At 41.9% G+C, this 19478-nt stretch overlaps 1 protein-coding gene across 1 annotated transcript in view; it reads left to right on the top strand.

Annotated features, from left to right (window-relative positions):
- The window catches only part of grid2 (glutamate receptor, ionotropic, delta 2), a gene marked incomplete at both ends in the record, with an annotated part of 386320 nt that overhangs the window by 319932 nt on the left and 46910 nt on the right, over positions 1-19478 (top strand). The gene's annotated exons all lie outside the window — the stretch shown is intronic.

Raw genomic sequence — 19478 nt, 5'->3', positions numbered from 1 at the left:
TAACACATTATACAATCCAGAGAGCCGAACATTTTTGGAAAAAATATATTTGTATCAAATGATTTTCTGGAAACATTTTTGAAAATGTTATGTCAGAATCAGAATAGAAGTATTCTCATAGATTCAATCTTTTTAAAATCATTTACTGAATACATTTCCATCCTTAAAACCCACTCTGCATTTCTCACAAACACACAAACACACACACACATACACCCACACCCATACACATACACATTGGTGTTCCCCTCAGTGAAGAGGAATCAGCCATGTGCATAGAGCTGTAATGGGCTACATTGGGAACTGAGTACTCCCACTGTAACAAAGTGCTCTCCTGGCCTTTCGGGTGGGAAACCCTGTTTTGCCGATGGAGAGCGGAACTTTGCATCCCTATGGAATGGGGTGTGACCTCTGATGTAATGGAAATGTGCAAAAAACATGTCACTGCACGATACCAATGAACGATGTGTTTGTCCTTTTGCAACCAGACCGGTCATCTGAACACGATGATGGAGAGTTCATATAGTTGATATTTCCTTCATTATTAGTGGTTGTGATTCATGTATAACTTATGCAATATATATCTGGGGGGAGTCTACTCAGAGCCTAGGCCGGAAAAATACAAGTAAGGCCTTGTTTCTCTGTTCCGTTACAGAGACATTGTACCAAAGAGAAACTCATTGGCGCAGGTGGTTGAAGCTTTCAGAAGCTGATTTTAATTAATGTATTTTACAGCGGCTAGTCTACATGGTGTCCAGCAACATGATTGGTCGAAAGAATTATGACGCAAAACAAAGTGAAAAGCCTTCTTAACCCTGATTTGTGCTTGTCAGCCACGATACTTTAGCTTATGAATCTAAAGGCTAAAGGGGTTTGTGAGACGAGAACCGAGTTGGACCGGTGTCCTCTGTGTAGGTCTGAGTGAGCAGATATTTCCGTTTGTAAAGGCACTGTATGTACCTCATATACCTCCTGTTAGTATAGGAGCTATGCAGGTATGTCCTATACCTCCTTTTGCGTTTCCTGCCATCTCAGCTCACTGGCCCGTCTCCTTCTCTCCATCTCTCCGCCTCCATTACTGGCCCCTCTCACTCTCTCCGTCACTCCTTCTACCGCTCCCAATGTAAATGGTAAATGGTAAATGGACTGTATTTTACATAGCGCTTTGCTAACCGGTGGCCAATCAGAGCGCTATACTTTATCGCCTAAAATTCACCCACCCATTTACACATTCACACACACCGACGGCGGTGTCCACCGTGCAGGGTGACAGCCAGCTCGTCAGAAGCGGTGAGGGTAAGGTGTCTTGCTCAGGGACACCTCAACACTCCGGAGCCGGGGATCGAACTAGCAACCTTCCGGTTACCAGCCAACCCTCTCTACCTCCTGAGCCACATGCAACATGCCCCACTTAAGACCGATGGTAACAACACACAGCGGCTACAGTCAGGGAGTTGGGGGGATAAAAGCATTACATGCTTTCATCTCCCCAACTCCCTGACTGTAGCCGCTGTGTGTTGTTACCATGGGTCTTAAGTGGGGGGCAAAGCACGGGTGTCATGTTCCATATTTGTCTTCTTTAACACGCTCTCTCCGTCTGCTAGACTCCTATTGTCCTGCTCTCCCACTTGGTCCCAATTAAGGTTATTGTCAGTAGAACAAAGAGGCTTGTGGAACACAGACACACACTAATGTTTGTCTCATTACTATCCCAGTGTGCCATGGCAATGTAGCAATGATTCTCTCATCCTCTCTTGCTGTATGATCTCTCTGTCTCTCTCTCTGTCTTGCTGTCTCTGTCTCTCTCTCTCTCTCTCTCCCTCTGTCTCTCTTTCTCTCTTGCTTTCCTTCTGTCTCCCTCTCTCTCTTTCTGTCTCTCTCTCTCTCTCCCGCTCTCTCTCCCTCTCCCTCTCAGTCTCTCTCTTTCTCTCTCTCGCTCCCAGATAATATCTCTGATAATTTATATTTTTTTGCAAAAAGTCTCTCTCTCTGTTTTTCCCACATTGTAATTGTCTCCCTCTCTTTCCTTACCGCTCCCTAGAACTTCTTCTTTCGGCATTCCCACCCACCAGTGACAAATCCTGATATAAAAATAGTCATATTTTTACATCAGGGGTTCACTCTGAGGACTCTGAATACATGATCCTCCGGGTGTCTCTGTCTCACCAAACTGAGACAATAGCACCATGCTCAAGCATCCAAGAAATGTCTTAAACCCTTTGATATTCGACAAAGTGATATTGATGGAATAAAACATTTCATAATATGGGTTGTGTGCATCGTTTTGATACAGACGGATAGTTAACAATCAAACGTATCCCAATGCCTCTCGTGCACGTGCGTCTCTTTCTCGGCCCGTCTACAGTTCCTCATTAATTCACTATTCATTCAATTCACTCTCTTGTGACAAAATGCTGAGAAGCCATTCCCTTTGATACAATCTCTCAAATCCCCCTTTTCTTTCCCTCTCTGTTTAATTATTTCTCTCCCTCCCTCTCTCCCTCTCCTGTGCTATGCTACACTATACTCTCACCTTCTCTCCCTTCCCCTCCCCTCCTCTCCCCTGCACTCCTAACGTATACCTCCATTCCATTGTTCCACTTCTCACTGCGGTCTGAACCGCTTGGATTGTCTTTCCTTTGGAGAGACCGGTTCCCCTCTCTCGCTCTCTCTCCCTCTTTCTAGCCGTTTCTATCTCCCTCTTTCTCTCTCCCTCTTTCCCTCTCCCCATCTCTCTATCTCTATATATCCCTCTCCTCCCCTTTCCCTCTCTCTCTCCTTATATCCATCTCTCTTTTGCCTGTCTGTCTGTCTGTCTGTCTGTCTGTGTGTGTGTTTCTCTCTCTCTCTCTCTCTCTCTCTCTCTCTCTCTCTCTCTCTCTCTCTCTCTCTCTCTCTCTCTCTCTCTCTCTCTCTCTCTCTCTGCTTAATGCCTCATCCTGCAATAGTTGAGAGCTTGTGCTGTGCGGCGCAATGGATGGATGGATGGGTGGGTGGGTGGGTGGATGGATGGATGGATTGACTGATGAAAGAAGGTGTTTATTCTACATCCCTATATTCCAGCTGAGCTGACCTTCATTATGTTCCAGCACAATGATAACCATCCTTGTTATCGCTGTTCAGTCCTCACTCTGTTTGTTATATGTGCCCTATGCGTGTGTATATACCCATGTGCAGCATAGGTCATGGTCAAAATCAAGAGAATTCATTACACAGAGTCCAAGCAGTGACTACCGCTGCCAAATCCACACACACAGGCACACACACACACACACACACACACACACTCATGAGCAATTGTGATCCGTTGTCCAAAGAATACAAAGTTAATGTGGCTGTGATTCAATTTGAATATTCAAACTCTCGTTAGAAATGTTTCCCTAGTCCTTTCATCAAGCCTAAAACACAACGCTGGCTGAGTGAGCGTGGGGAATTAGTTCAGTCTTGGTTTGAAGTACGATCGGAGCCAGATCCAGTCAGGGATCGCTCTGGCCCAAGTAAAACAGCCGGACATGCTAGCACCCACAATTTAGACTCCAATGCACACTTTTGATCACTTGTAGTTAAGTCATAAATGAACCGAGTCTACCGAGATGAACTGAAAGTACCAGCTGTCATGACTCAAAACAACCCTGATGAAATCCTTGCTGAATAGCATCAATATATATATATATATATATATATCAGTGACGGCTGCTGGTCTTTCAAAGAGGGGAAGCTAATTTTTGGCCTACATCATATACATTGTCAATTTATGTATATATAAATTATGCTCTCTGTTCCTTTTCATATAGCACAGATATTCGACTTAGTAGACATTGAAAACGGAAAAACAGAGCTTCATTTCAGCAGCCATAGGTCTCTGCACAGACACAGGAAGGCATGAGGCAATAATAATAGAGTGTGGTTCCGTGTTTGTTTGGCTCCCTACACCTAACACCAACAGCGAACCTCACCAAGGGCCTCCCAACGCGGCTCTCCATCGATGCCTCGCTCATAATCGCACCACTTAATGTTCGCTCCTGCTGGTTTAGTCACACGAACATAACTGTCTCCTGCTGTTTGACTAAAGCAAATGTCACACTCTGTTGGCAACTAAGGAGGCAGTTGAGAGCCAGAGACAGAGAAAGTGGGAGGCCGACTGACTGATGGAAGGCCATTTCTATTTTGAAATGCAGGTTAATTTTAACGTTGACACTGCCGGTGCCAAACCCAGACATTTTGTAATATTCCATTCATGTCACGCATCAACAATTTAATGAACTGGGTACCATACGACTCAATGATTCTTGTATTATACTGCTGTGTTTACTTCTCGATAGATAGCTCTGAGATTGCCCTTTGTTTGTAGTGATTACCAAAAGAAATAGACGTATTAATTCATTCATTCATTCAAATAGATAACATCAACATAATCTCCATCGCTTGCATAGTCTAAATCCACATGATGATATATGCCTTATATTTGCACTTAGTAAGACTGCTTCACAACAAGAGTAGACTATTCAATCAGTTCACAGAAAAACGACAGTGGACAAAGGACCTTGAACCCAAACATCCAGCATGTTTTGTAGGGCCACAAAAAAGAAAGAGACAGACAACTTCCTTCGAGTGGGGAGGTGCAAGCAGGTGTGACTGAGGGATGTGAAGGCCTATGAAATAGTAATTAGAGAAGGAGGATAAAGCAGTGGGAGAGGCCCAGAGTCCTGGACCGCTTGTTCGAGGCTCGGCCTGTCAGCCTCATCTTTTGCTCACGCAACATTAAAAAATAAATAAAGTGAATAAATGCTGTAAAAGATATTCACACCAAAATATGATCTTGTAAATGGGGGCATAATAAGTAATGCCTTATTCTGAGCTAAGAGGAGAACGTGTTGGATGAACTTGTTGATAGTTTTATATTTCATAGAGCGGTACCAGTTGGAAAGTTGTTTTTATTTTACATTGAAATCTTTTCGTCCTTTGACAACTTGATATCGTCATCGGACACATTGGTTGCCATTGTCTCCAACGGCAAGAGAAGAGAAGGAAATGAAGATGTTAAGGTTGCACCTCATATGAAGCCTGTGATGTCGGAACGCACCCCTGGATTGGGGGCTGTTGGTTATTTGGTGTCATCTAATGAATACATGTCCCACTGCTCATGTCATGTCTATTAACACTGCCATGGTGTGAGTTCACAACCAAACACCCTAGCTCAAAGGCAGTATGGTAGTGGTGTTGGCATATCACCCGGTTTTCAAGCAGGACGTGTTGACATTGTTGCGTGTTGGTGGATGGAATGTGTTATTGTTCTCCTTTACTTTTGTCCCGTTGTGTACATGCATGCATTACTTTAAATGTCATGTTATTGCATCTAAAGAAATAGAGCAGAGTTGAGACTTGTGAAGTGGGATGTCAGCTCCTCAGAACCAAACTGTCTATGCTCCGCATCGCGTATATTTCTGCTTTTCTTTTTTTTTTTGCCAATTTGGTTCAGAAGGACTTCCTGTCTCTTTTGGATTCTTTGTATGAACGCCCAGTTAGGGGTTTTGAGTACCGTGTGGGAGCCGTGCTCAGTCTGAATGCCCTCACGGTATTGTAAGAGGCTTTGCATAAAAGTCTCCACCAAACGACAGTCACTGTTTTACTTTGGAAATGGGCCGTGTTAGACAAGTAGGGGGAGCAACTTGTTTGAATTAAATCTGGTGTTGCTGCGACTGGTCCCACGCCACCCAATTTGTTTTACATTTGCCTAATTCTTTTCTCATTTGTGCCCCCTCTTACTTTTCTCCCTTTGAGGCACGGACACAGAGGAAGTAAGGCCTCAATGGTCTCTCTCGTCTGTGGACAAAATGGTGTCTGAAGCATGCTGGAGGAGCATTGTGTCCTGTTATCGAGATTCGAGGCACTCATTGTGTGACAGCGAGGAAAGATATTAGTGGGAAATGGCAATGCCCTAATGCGCTGCTTCATTGTCATGTAGGGATACCCCTCGCACATTAGGGGGCATATTCGCAAGAAAAATGGATGGCAATGCAAAATGTTTAGAGAAAAAGTTTGTGTGTGTGCGTGTGCCTGCGCCTGTGTGTGGGTGTGTGGGTGTATGTGCATGTACCTAAGCCTGTGTGTGTGTGTGTGTGTGTGTGTGTGTGTGTGTGTGTGTGTGTGTGTGTGTGTGTGTGTGTGTGTGTGTGTGTGTGTGTGTGTGTGTGTGTGTGTGTGTGTGCCTGTGTGTGTATCTGCGTGTACCTGTGTGTGTGTGTGTGTGTGTCTTTGCATATAATAAGGTTGGAGATAAGGTGATGAAAAAGCAAAGAATAATTCTCTTTTAGTATTCAGCAGATGGAAAGTTTGCCTGAACTTTTGAAACTAAGTAGTGGCGTGTTGTCTGAACCGATGGCTGGCTTGTTGTTGTGAACAGCTATCGATTGTCGATGTTGTTTACGCTTGTTTCGCAGCAAAAGGTGATGGGTGAGTGAGTGGTCGTAGAGTGAAATTAGAGCATCTAGGCCAATGGAAATACTCTACTAATTGCCAAACGGCCTTGAAATTCTCAAGAGATATGCTGTGTAAAGATAAAAGTGATTTGTATGAGTTTTTAATTGATATATAGCCATTGTCCGATGAAGCAAAATGTATTTGCTAAATTCTTCTGTAGCTATTATTGATATTCACTATGTTTTATGTTCCCCTGTTTATTTAATTTCTAGCTGCCAAACACTATAAATATATTGACAGTTTCTGCACTTTTTTTTTACAAAGCGTTGCAGTTAAAAACAGAACAAAATTTACTAATTTACCAACAGCTTGCTTTCAATAGCAATAAAATATTGAATGTGTCCCAAAAAACAAACATTAATCTCATTTTAAGGAGTGTATTATTATCAATCTACTGAATAAACTTGGCAATTAGATAGTATACAAAATATCTACGACTAGTTCTAGTAACATCTACAGTTTTCAATCAAACTGGTTAATTATTATTATTTTTTTTTTGATTTTCAGCTTACACATGTGTACTTTTTACTTATAAGTGAACTTAAAATGAACTTTGAGTAACTACTGATTGTGATCGGCCCATTCTGCACCACACTTCAGTATGCCATAATTGGACATCTTCGGGGCAGAGGAGATGTAAAGGCACAGACAAGAAGTCTGAGCGGAAGCAGCAGGGAGCCAGGGAACAAATAGAGATTGAAGAGGAAACACTGGCGGTTGAGTCGAGGGAGGAGACTGAACAAAGGGTGAAGGCACAATGCAGTGGGACGAGGTGTCAAGGAATGGCGTGAGAGAGAATTAAGTAAGAGAAAGAGTCCTGTGTGAGTTTACGTTAGGTGATGGAGGTGAAGGAGAGAAACATTGATCAATTGTGTCTTCATCTCCTAGCTCGTTGCACGTGGGATATATGGGGGTGTGTTGTTGATCTTTCTTACTGTGTGTGTGTGTGTGTGTGTGTGTGTGTGTGTGTGTGTGTGTGTATGTGTCTGTGTGCGTGTGTGTGTGTGTGTGTGTGTGTGTGTGTGCGTGTGTGTGTGTTTTACAAAATGTGATTTTTTTGCTCAATGGCACACACCCACAAAATTAGTTGACAGTTAGTTATGATTGATTCATCTGAAGATCAAATTAATGTACTTCAAAGTGGTCTGTCATTGTGAGAAGAAATCAGAGAGTGACATTGAGACAGGAAGAGAGAGCTAGAGGGACAACAGGAGAGGCAGAGAGAAAGAGGGCGCTGAGATGTGCAACAGTGACAGGAACAGGTGAAAGAGAAATAAAAAAGTATGAGAAACAGACAAAGAATCTTAGGAAGAGAGAGAGGGAGATAGGGAGAGAGTGAGAGAGTGAGAGCTTGACACAGAAAAACAGACAGAGGGAGGTGACAGTATAGAGATTTGAAATATTGAGAATGGCATCATTTAAATTGAATATGAGCAACTCAAACACAATCACCGTCAAGTAAAGCATGCAGGCACACACACATACACACACACACACACACACACACACACACACACACACACACACACACACACTCTCAAGCACAGAAACAATTACCATATCTTGGCCATGTGAAAATTGCTGAGGGAGTCATACGTGAAGAGCTGCGTTGGGGACGTCAGGCATAGTGCTATTGGTGCCAGATGCTTTGATGGATCGTGTCACTCATCATCAAAACACATTTGCTGGGGGCTAATTTCAGCGTGCATGCACATGCTTTTGTGCACGTTCCGTGAAGGAAAGAAAAATTCTTACCTCATGAACACATTTTTTTACTATATATTGCTCGGAATAATGACAGGAAGGAAGGAAGGAAATAAAGCAGTAGCGCATACGTTCCAAGACATGCCAGTCATGAGGAATATAACTATTACACTTTTGCCAACATTTAAGTATCTACTCATTGTTCACCTCAAATAATACAGGAATATATATATACAGTACATACATATACATATATATTGTTACATACATATACATATATTGTTTATTATTGTTAAAGTCGATGCCACTTACACCAACATGAATCATATGATTACAAGCAAGGCTGAGAACAATCAAAACAAATATGTATTTGATTGATATTCAAGGACATTGAGTTCCATTCTGTTCTATATCTTGTTATATATTTTACATTGGATTTGCGTGACAGTAGGATCTATACTACAGATATGACTCTCATATCTTTTTCTTCAACCTTCGGTTGCAACAACTAAAAGATGTGCCCACAGACTTTCAAAGTGAAACCTGAACTAACCGTACAAACGGTTCAGCTTCTCATCTTTGGGTACTATAATAAAGTCTGATGGACGCTCAATTTGCACATATCTCTGTAATACGTGCGGTACAAACAGAAAAGTCCTTGGCAAATGTTGGTTTATGTCAGGTTGACATGCAATACTTCTTGAAGCTTATTTTTGGGCCATTGGGCAATTTCCCTGTTTGTTTTTTCGCCCCTCTTTCAACCCCCCCAGCACTGTGATGGTTGGTGTTTATTATTACTGAGTGTCTGCCTGGGAGTAGCAGGAAGTTGGTGCTGTGAAGAAAGAATTTAGCAAGGTCAGGAAAATCGGGGTGAAGATGTTTAGCTTGAATCCATCACACAAAAGCACACACATAGACACACACACACACACACACACACACACACACACACACACACACACACACACACAGAGCCATACGTTTATCTGGGTTCTCCACACCTGGTCCAAAGTAATTTGGAACTACAACAGTTCATTCATTCCAGGCCAAAATGCCCCCCAAGGACAGGGGCAGCCAATTTAAGTGGATGTTTACAACCGATGACACAGCATGTCATTCAGAATGCATCCCACTGGAAGGGAACATGCACACACACACACACACACACACACACACACACACACACACACACACACACACACACACACACAAACACATGAAAAAGGATACCAGAGGGAGACGTTCAGAGGCTGAGAAAGGAAATACAAATAAACATATTTAATAAATAACTGTGACAATATGGTGAGACCATGGATGTACAGGTTGAGAAGAACAAAGAGAAACAAAGCTAATGCAATTGACTTCCTCTTTTCACTAATTGATCTGTGAGAGACCGTTCTCTTCCTGTCTTCAGAGAGGCAGAAGCGGGGCTATCAAAGGTGTGAAGGATGGCTGCACAAGCCTCACAAGCCCCAGCCAGGGCCCCTTATGATGCTCCCAGAATGCACCTCATGTGGCGTTTCATTGTGGAATGTCATCCAGGCTGACACCATGCAGCCTCCTTTATTAATAGCCCAGATGCTGACATTATGAGTGGGGTGGGTTAATTAGTATTGACAGCCTTCAGCACGATTGGCATCAAAAAAGCAGAGATTATTTTGTGCTTTCACACACAAGATGCTCACACACGCACTCACACCCGCACATTTACGGATGGTTGCATACATACACATACCTAACTACGCATGCATGAATACACATCATTACATATGTGTTGTAACATAGTAAGTGCACACGGACATACTGCAATGAATTATTGAATTAATAACATGAATGAATAGCAAATTCTAAATGAAGTAATAAAAAATTAACATTGTATAAATGCACACGCACGCACACACACACACACACACTCCGCAACCATATAGTGCACAGAGGTTCATTGTAAACAGCTTCAGACTTAAGAGTTTAAAAATCAAGAGTCTAATGTGTGTTTGATATCAGTTTGGCTGACTGACCTACATACAATTCATGTTCTGAAGTGATTTCCATTAAGCATTCGTTATGCAACACATATTACATACGTTATTACATATTACATTACGTTCATATGAAAGGAAAATTATATTTAAGGAACAATGAATGTTTAATTAATTTGCATGTCTATGTCTTGTATTTTCTTAACACCAAAACACACTGATAGCGGGGTGCCCTCAAATCTGCAACAATTCTGATTTTCAATAGAAAGACATTGTGTTTAATAGTCGAAACGTCGTGTCAGGAAGCTGTGTGTGTGTGCGGGTCGTTGCATTGGGAGGACGTGGGTGCCAAATGATACCATGGCATTGCTTGGCTTCTAGAAGGAAATACAATGTTTTTTCTGTGGGGGTGGGAGATTGACTCAGTCTTCTGTGTGCAATTTGAAGTGTTATGTTTTGCTTTCAATAAATGTCCTTATTGTTTGTTTGATAACCCCTTTGTGTAATGGCAGTGGCAGTTTCCAATAATTTCCTTAGAAACAGAGCACATTCTAGCCTGTTAGTATAGAAGGATAGACGATATCAGGGAAAAACTTTTAAAGTTAAAGTTTGGCAGCATTTCAAAACCATTATAGATGATCCAAAACAAGTGAAATGCAAACAGTGTCTAAAGCAGCTGTCATATCTAGCCACTCGCTAGATATGGCCTATTCCTATTAGGTAGTGTGCATTTTCGCTGTTCTGCTAAATTTACTGGTCCGGCATTAGTTCTATACACTGACATATTGTATTTAACATTTTTTTGTTTAAATGCCTGGTGAAAGAACGGACAAAAAGATTGTGCCTAATTACAGAAAGTATCACTACGCTAACTAGCCGAAACTACTTTCATGAGCCTAGTTTCCATAACAACGTTCAACTGACCAAGAGTCGGCTATCGTTACTATAGGAACTATTTTCTGATGGAGGTGAACTCGGGCAGAAAGCTTGAATTCAAGGGCAAATTAACCCACAATATGAAAATATTTTACAATATTGTTGAAAATGAAGATGGTTTGTGTTATTGAATCGCAATCTTACACTCGATGGTGTTCTTGAATGTCATTATTGGTACGCGAAGCACAGCCGTAGGAACGAGGCACTTGCGCTGGGTGAGGTTAGGTTACACACATGGCCCCGTCCTCGCCAAATTCAGCCATTTCTTCTAGAAGAAACTGGCATCGCTGAAATTCGCTGCAGCACAGGGACTCTGTTAGTGTCCATAGGCGAACAGAGCAGTTCACTCCGGCGCGCTCCGGCTCCTCGTCCTCTGCAACAGGCAAGGCTTGGTCAGCTGCAGCAGCCTCCTCCTCCATTTGTCTCAATTTTTCCTGGCTGTATTGTGGCTCGTACAAATAGCCCTAAATGTCCGAATCCAACAATATATTTTCAAAATCCACTTGGTCGGAGGTTTGTGTCGGTCTAGTTCTCCAGCTATGCGGTGAAGAAACATGGCGGACATTGTGTTTACATCTCGTACGCGAGCTCCCGCCCCCCTCATTCCTTATTGGTGGGCTTACAAATATGCAGAATTAGTGGTTTGTAGTCCTCGCGAATTCTAGCAGGCAAGCAAATTTCTCCTGAGATGACGTCAAACATGTAATTTGACGTCATCTCAGGAGAAACGTAATCAGAGCAGCTGGGTGACTGGAGGACTGGGTTAGACTGAGGGAAGAAACACGTTTTTTTATATTATATATAATAGCGATTTTATAATGATAGAATGCCGGTTCTGAATCAGTGAACTATCCCTTTAAGTCAAAGGCTTCTAAATTCTCTTTATCGATGGGGTTTCGTCATGATCAGGTGTGAATGCCGGATCAGACAGAACAGAGCTCTCCGTCTCCATAGAGACGGAGATAGAGACAAATTAGATGCAGATGCTGACATGAACGGACGCACACATTGAAGTCATATTGTGAGAAGTTGTTTGTAGAGGCGGTCGAACATTGAGCAGGAGGCGCTGCCCCTCGCCTATAGACAGCTGTGGGAAACCCTGATAAGCCGATTGATTATTGTACAATGGTTTAAACCAGGCAAAAGTCCCAAAAGTAGGCATCATTGAGCTACATTTCTAAATAAATATCAACAACATCATCATCCGCAATCAGTCGACGATGGGTCCGGCCTGACGAATCAAATCAGCTTTGCAAAGCCGTAGTCCAGGACACCCCTAAAAGCTGCACACACTGACAGAGAGAGGCATGGATATTAGAATTGTTTACATTATTATGAAAATAGAGGTTTGGGTTCAGTGCTTAAATGAAAGCTTGTTCAAGTGGATATAATGTGTATATGACCTTCTCCTATCTTCTTTGGGAGGTTATAATCAATGTAAAGCGGCAATTTCGTCTGCATCTTACTTGTTTACCATATTATCAAAAGTAACTGCTTCATTAAACACTTTATGTCGTGAATCGTGTAATAACTCTTGAACGCGAAAATGTCATTTCTTGAATCAGTTTGGTTTTAAAGATAAATATTCAGCCCACAAACATGTTCAGACAGCCGCTACAGTCGTGCCTGCCATCTTGTGTGTTATATTATTGACATCAGCCTTTCTCTGCCTGCCTCTCTGTCACTCCCATTTCTTCTTGGCTTACATTCCTTCTTCGGCTACTTTCATCTGGCCATTGTTGTCTATCTACAGTGGAATCATGCTAGTTCGGTGGAGCAGAGAGCTATTGAAGGGATGCAGGTGAAAGACACGTTAACGCAGGATATGGCCTTCACAGCTTATCTAACAATTAAAACAGGCATTTAGCGTGGACAAAGCGCAATCCTTAGGGGACTGAGTTCATCGTGAAAAGGTAACTGGACACGTAGGAAGCCAGGAGAATTTTCATGAGGACAGAGAGGAAGGAAACAATTTTGATTTATATTTGAAACATGAGAGGGGAATTTAAATTGACACAAATGGAAATGGAAAAAATGCTTACTTATACAATAACGAGTCCACTTCTGTACATATAGATAGTTAAGGTTAAAGTAGTCTCAGATATCAGACTTCAGATAAATATATAAAGAATTTAGATTCATCTGTAAAGTCCGATGACAGACAAGCTAAAATCTGGTTGAATCTAGGCTTTCATTTCAAAATATTTCACTGAATATTTGCTTCGACCAATTATATAGCTCCAGTCCAGCAGTAATTAACCAGAAAGAAGTGTCAGTACATTTTCAAATCAACATCCTGTCGACTAGCCACTAGAGAAATACACTTATTAAAATGCATATTTGCGATAGTATATCTCCCTTACAAAACAGGAGACAGGGCGTAACTCCAGCCCTTCAGTTTCTGGTTTCCGGCCCATGCTCTGTGCCGTCTCCCCCCACAGGAGTTCTGCTTAACATAGTCGGACTGCTGGGTCCAAGATTAGAGTTGAGGCAGACGGGGGAAGCCTGGAGCCGGCAACGTGCTGCATGCCGATGTGCACCACCACCACCCTTCCTATTGTGTGCTGATGAGGAGGAAGAGGACGTTTGATGGGTGGCATTAAACACGCTCATCACGGCTCTTATCGCCGTCCTTACCCTGCCCGGGTTATTGATGGGAATGCATATGTGCTGTGGACCTTGTGGTCTTTTAGAGTGCACGTCGGAGAAGGAGATAAGGAGACAGACACAGTCTCTCCGCCTCAGCAGCCAGTATTGCAGTCTTTTTACCGGTCTGAAGGGTAAGAATATTGTATATATGTCACTAGGAATATATATAGATGGATAGATGCACACATTTGAGATATCAGAAATAAAGTTTGGAACCTTTCTGGCAAAAGACAATACTCTGTACAGGCAAAGTCTTGGCTTATTATTCTGCCAGCGTCGTCGTCAGGTCTGACAGTCGTATTATTGCTACCTCTCTTCTCCCATTGTTCCTGATGGTTCCAGACAAAGTTGTCAGTTATTCAGGGGGTGATGTGTGACTTTCTTTTCTCTTGTGCTGCCAACAAGTTTTTAAAACTTTTGTAATGAGGAGATGTTCTTTCTCTAATGATTCGCTAGGTGGTGGGGGGAAGCAGTCTAACACTCCCACTAAGAATGGGGTTTGAGAGATTGTGATGAGCCAGAATAATAATAAGTGATACATGAAAACATTTGTTCTCGTACATTTTCTCTCGTGTGCCCCTGTTGAGTACCCACCATTACTCGCTGCGAAGAAGGGCAAAGCCATCCCATGTCCCGATTTAAAATGTTGCCTTCCGATCCCTACTTTCTCTCTCTCTTTCTCTTTTAGTTGTACAGAAAACAGAATACACAAAGCACAGGAGATGAAAATCATAGAAGCAATGTAAAAATGTAAGCACTCCGTATTGAATGCCACCCTTTATTATGTCCTGCGATTATTTTCTGTTACTACCCTGATGCGGACACTTTATAGGTTTCTCAGCAGTTCAGCCCGCGGCCAAGGCTGCAAATGAGATTGTGCCGAACACGAGATAATGACCCAAAAGGACACTAAAATAGCATCTCTTATAGCCAAATATTGTGAAGTGATTGTGAATATCGACAAACCTGAGACCCTCAACTTCTGTCAAGACATTGCCTACATTCCTTCAACAAACACTGATCTTTGTAAGATAATGCATCCCAAAGACCAATAAATAACTGGTTTACATGAGGGGCCAGTCCTTTGTATTGAATTTTTTATTTAATTATATTAAATGTAATTGTATTATATTATACAAACTGCAAGTAGAGTCTATTTAATTGCACTTTAACGATTAGCCGAGTTGCGCTAAGAAATGTAAATGTCATTTATACACAGGAGGCTACCATGACCCCCACGGTCATGGTAGCCTCCTGTATGAGAGGTTATCGCGTCTCATAATGGAAAACACTGGCCCCAATTCAATCCTATTATGGGTTCTTGACCTAGAACCATAATGGCCCTCGGACATAAGGCTTATACTACTGCCCATAGGGTACCACACATCTCAGACTGTGTACTGAACAGCCATGAGTGTTCAGGGGCATATTAAAACTCTACTGCACTGAAGAAAAACAATGGGCTACTGGTGTACTTTGACTCATTGATCTCTGCAGCCGCTGGTAGAAGTGCCCGCAAAACTTTAATCCAATCACCTTCTGAAAGCTAGAGGGGGACTGTGGTGTTTTCACAGACATACTTTTAACACATGAATGTTGGCGAAGCGATTTGATTCAACACCCGTGGCTTTGTGTCTGTCATAACTGACAGTACCTTGGCATTTAAGGATGTATTTACTGCGTGCCAGTCCGTGTGTGGTCATTCTTTGGTTTGGCTTGTGTAGGACCAACCTTTCTCTCTCTCTCACTCTCTCTGTCATGCTCTTTGAATATCTCTCTACCGGCCGTCTCTCTTTCTACCGTTTGGCTGTGGAGCAGAAGGATCTCATAGCTCAAAGCTGCACAGCATGTTCGTTGCCTTCTTTACTGTTAATTACAGACAAGGTGAGGGTATTTTCTGCATATTGAGTTTCAGAGGGAAGGCTGTACAAGCACACCACTATACCCTTTTGGCTCCCCCATTGTATTTACAATTATTTACTACTATTAACCATCAAATGTTGCTCATTTGATCATAGTAAATGTTATGAGAGTCATTTAAACTTTTGTGAATGCTTAATATCAACCCCAACTTTGAATACATACTGTTTATGAATACATTTTTGATTTGATTCTGATTTAAATTGTTACCAAATGAAAGACAAGCTATCCGTCTAAGGGACTGTACGTCCTACATTAACATGAGTCATATTTCACCCATAAGATCGTAATTTGAGCAGAAGCTGTGTATTGGAGAAAACCCACACGATGACACACAGTTTGAATCTTCTTTTTTTTTTGCAGTTTGAATCATTTTAATGGTGTCCCATCATTTTCCCTTTCTTAGTCACTCGTAGGCCTCATTATAATTTGTTTTTATCATTTGCTCTTTTTTGTTGGCTCATCTCCTGTCTGTGCGTCTCCACACGAATAAAGCTAATGGCATTGGGCACCCTCAGTGCTGCAGTTTTGTGTGTTTTGAATCTCATTTGTATTTCACTGGAAAAATGTAGCATTTGGGCAAAGGAGATGGTGAATTAGGGATCAATAAGATAGCAGGAGTTTGGAGAAAGATCACAGACCCACTGAATGGAGTGTGAACTGCTATGCTCAAGATGACTGGGAGCTAACATAGGTCTAGTTGTTCCCACCATAGATCAAGCCAAGGATTGATGGCAAGAATAATGAATCACTGAAGGAAACCTCGAGTCAAATTGAAAAATTTATATATTAGCTTGAAGCAGTGTCATTCCGAGGACACATCCGTCATTCTGAGGAAAAGGCTTTTAAATTAAAATGTGTCCCTGGTGGATATAAAAGCCGAAGTTTCAATATAGTTTTCAAATTGTTTCAGTCAATAAATAAAGCAAAAGCTGATGTTTAAAGAGAGAGAAATAGAATTTCCTCTCAAAGGTCGTGGATTAAACCAATTAGTTACACACTAAATGGAGATGTTGATCATAAAATGGGACAATAATTCTGGCACCTGTCGAGCAGGAGACTAACATGGAGGAGGTCATCTTCTACTCATACGGCCCAGCTACAACACTTCAGGAGACATCCAAGCTTTCCCACAACCCCCACCATTCAGTTCGAGCCTTCGGTCACGAATGGCCGGTCAACATCAGACACACAAAAAAAAAAACTTCCGAAAAGAAAATTGTGTTCAATCCTAACGGAATAGTGGATTTTTTTTAATACTATATATTTTGGGGGTGGTGGTACTTTCAAGCCGTAGGAACAATGAAAGTGCTGATGGCTAATAAAAATTCATCTGAGTTTAAAGGGCACGGCACTGAAAATGGCTGATGATATCGCCGAGAGACTTGACACAGAAGTGCAGGGAAACACTGTACTCTCTGCAAAATCCAATCGTCCATTCCTGGCACCTCTGATGAGTATCTGTGTGATGTCAAACCAGTGTTGGCCCATACAAAAGTACAAGTAGAAATTGGCCTTCAAAAAGGAAAAGGGAGGATTTCTATTCATGAAATTGCTCTCCTCTTTGTAGCATTTTAACAGAACGTCTCTGCCTCTATTTTGCCTTGCGACGTGATTGGACACCGTGTGACCCAGCTGTCCAATTGGAGGAGGGTACGAGTAGAGCCCGCACTCACCACCCTATCGTCCATCGACCTAGGCATCATTATTACTACCTCTGTTATTATCTCTCTGAGCGGCGGCTATGGAGACAATTAGTGAGAGAGCCATGTAGGCACTGAGGGACAGTCGGTTAATAAGTCACAGAGGCGTCCAGGCCGGCCTGTTCAATCAGCTGACAGGACAGTTGTCCTGTCGGCTGATCTCTGTTGAAGCAGAGCAGCCTGGCTCTTACCAATGTAACTGGAACACACCAGTGTGTCACTAAGCTGCTCATTCAGTTCACAGTCACACATGCTGGCTCATAGTACGTATACTACTGGCTCACGTTTGTGGGATGAGCGTTTGTTCATGAGGATGCGCGGATTGTTTAGATTCTGTCCGTACACACGCGGCATTTAAGCGCAGTTGATTGCAGTCGTGTTCAATTTAAACTTTAAACTCCCTTTGCTGTTTGAAAACATAAATATATATAATAAATGTTCCGCAGCTGTCGTTTTTTTTATGTCAAATCACTATATTTATAATTTCTATATTTAATCGTTATATAAACAAAAAATATACTGTTTCATTTCACTCCATAGCCATCCTTTACTTGATGGTGGTGCCAAGGGTGAATTAGTCTTCAAGAAGTATCACAACCACTTTAAAGGACACCATTTCAGTGGATGGGATGCATTGAGGAGCCATTTCAGGCAGCCATCATGAACAAAGAAGTGCTCTCACAACTTGATATGCATGGCTTTGAAGAGCCCCCTTGCGTCTGTTTACAGTGAAAAATATGGAAGACTCACCTGTGTCTGTGTGTGTGTGCATGTGTACGTTCTTGCGTGAAGTAAATTGGGTGACAAAAGAGGCGCTTCCTTTGTGGCAAACCAAAGCTTTTGGTCCTTTTAGTTCTGTCAGTGTACCATGAGTCCTAGATCTCTTGATCCACATCCAATACATGGCATTGTATGCAGGAAAAACAATGTTGTTGGGGGGGTAGCCAAATGTTGAAGTCCAAATTGTTGAGGCGGCTGGTCAAATTCACATGATTTCCATGAGAATTGTTATGTAAAATTTTCTATGACAATGGCTGGAAGGTTGTTCGAGAAAATTAAGAGAATTGTTCCTGAAATGTTGCTTTGTTCTAATATTAAAGGCCAGTGTGTACTCAGATGATCCAGTATCCAGGACCCTTTTTAGCGCAATCAACCCTTACTATTATGACCTTCAGAAACCCCATTTTTATTTCCATTCCTACAATAATTTCCTTATCTGAGTTCCCCTATCTCTTAGTTTCCTTTGTATCTTGTACTTCTTCTTTATTGGACTCTAGTCCCTCTCTCTCTCTGTCTCTCTGTCTCTCTCTCTCTCTCTCTCTCTTAATTCCTGCCGCTGGTGCACAGCGGAGGGGCCAGTTCGACCAAAACTTTATCAGATAGATTAACTAAACATAGAGAGGCCTAGCCTATAGCTAGCGCAGGGCTGTGAGCAGACAAGAAATGGGTTTTAAACTCAGCATTAAGCTTGGGGTCTTTTGGAGCATGAGCTGCAGTTCACAAGGCATCCACTGTATACACTTAGTAACAAAACCTATTTTTATAATCTTTAATGCACATTTTAATAATGAAGACCGACACATAATTGCAATTGATGAAAGAAGATGGATTCCTCATGCAAACCATAATTTAATTAACATTACAATTATTTAGAGTGGCAGTTTATCAGTCTGAAATGTTATAGATGCTGCTGTGGCTGAGGGTGACAGTCTGCTTTTGATGAATGTGAAGTCATTGACCAAAAGAGATGGGTGGAAAATGAAAAATGATACTAGACACATGTTTTCCAAACACCTTAGCTCCAAGCACAAACCTTTCAAAACCACCCTTTCCAAAGAATATCAATTATTCATTCAATAAACCTTTCTACAGCTTACTACAGAAGCAAAAGAAGAAAAAAAAGCTTGGAGATAAACATGACAAACATGATTTACTAGATAAATGAAAACCCCTTCTCTACATGTGCGATATTGGAAAGCTGATATATGGTAGAGTGGTGCCCTTCAATATGTTGTGTTTCGCATTGCAGCAGGTAGAGACCGTACATGAATAAAGCAAATATTCATTCAGCCCTTGTACACCTTCATATGAACACGTTCTCTGTCTG

The sequence above is a fragment of the Micromesistius poutassou genome, assembly GCF_964030765.1.
Source record: "Micromesistius poutassou genome assembly, chromosome: 5".
NCBI lineage: Eukaryota > Metazoa > Chordata > Actinopteri > Gadiformes > Gadidae > Micromesistius > Micromesistius poutassou.
Note: the sequence above shows the minus strand (reverse complement) of the source record. Positions and strands in the feature narration are given on the sequence as shown.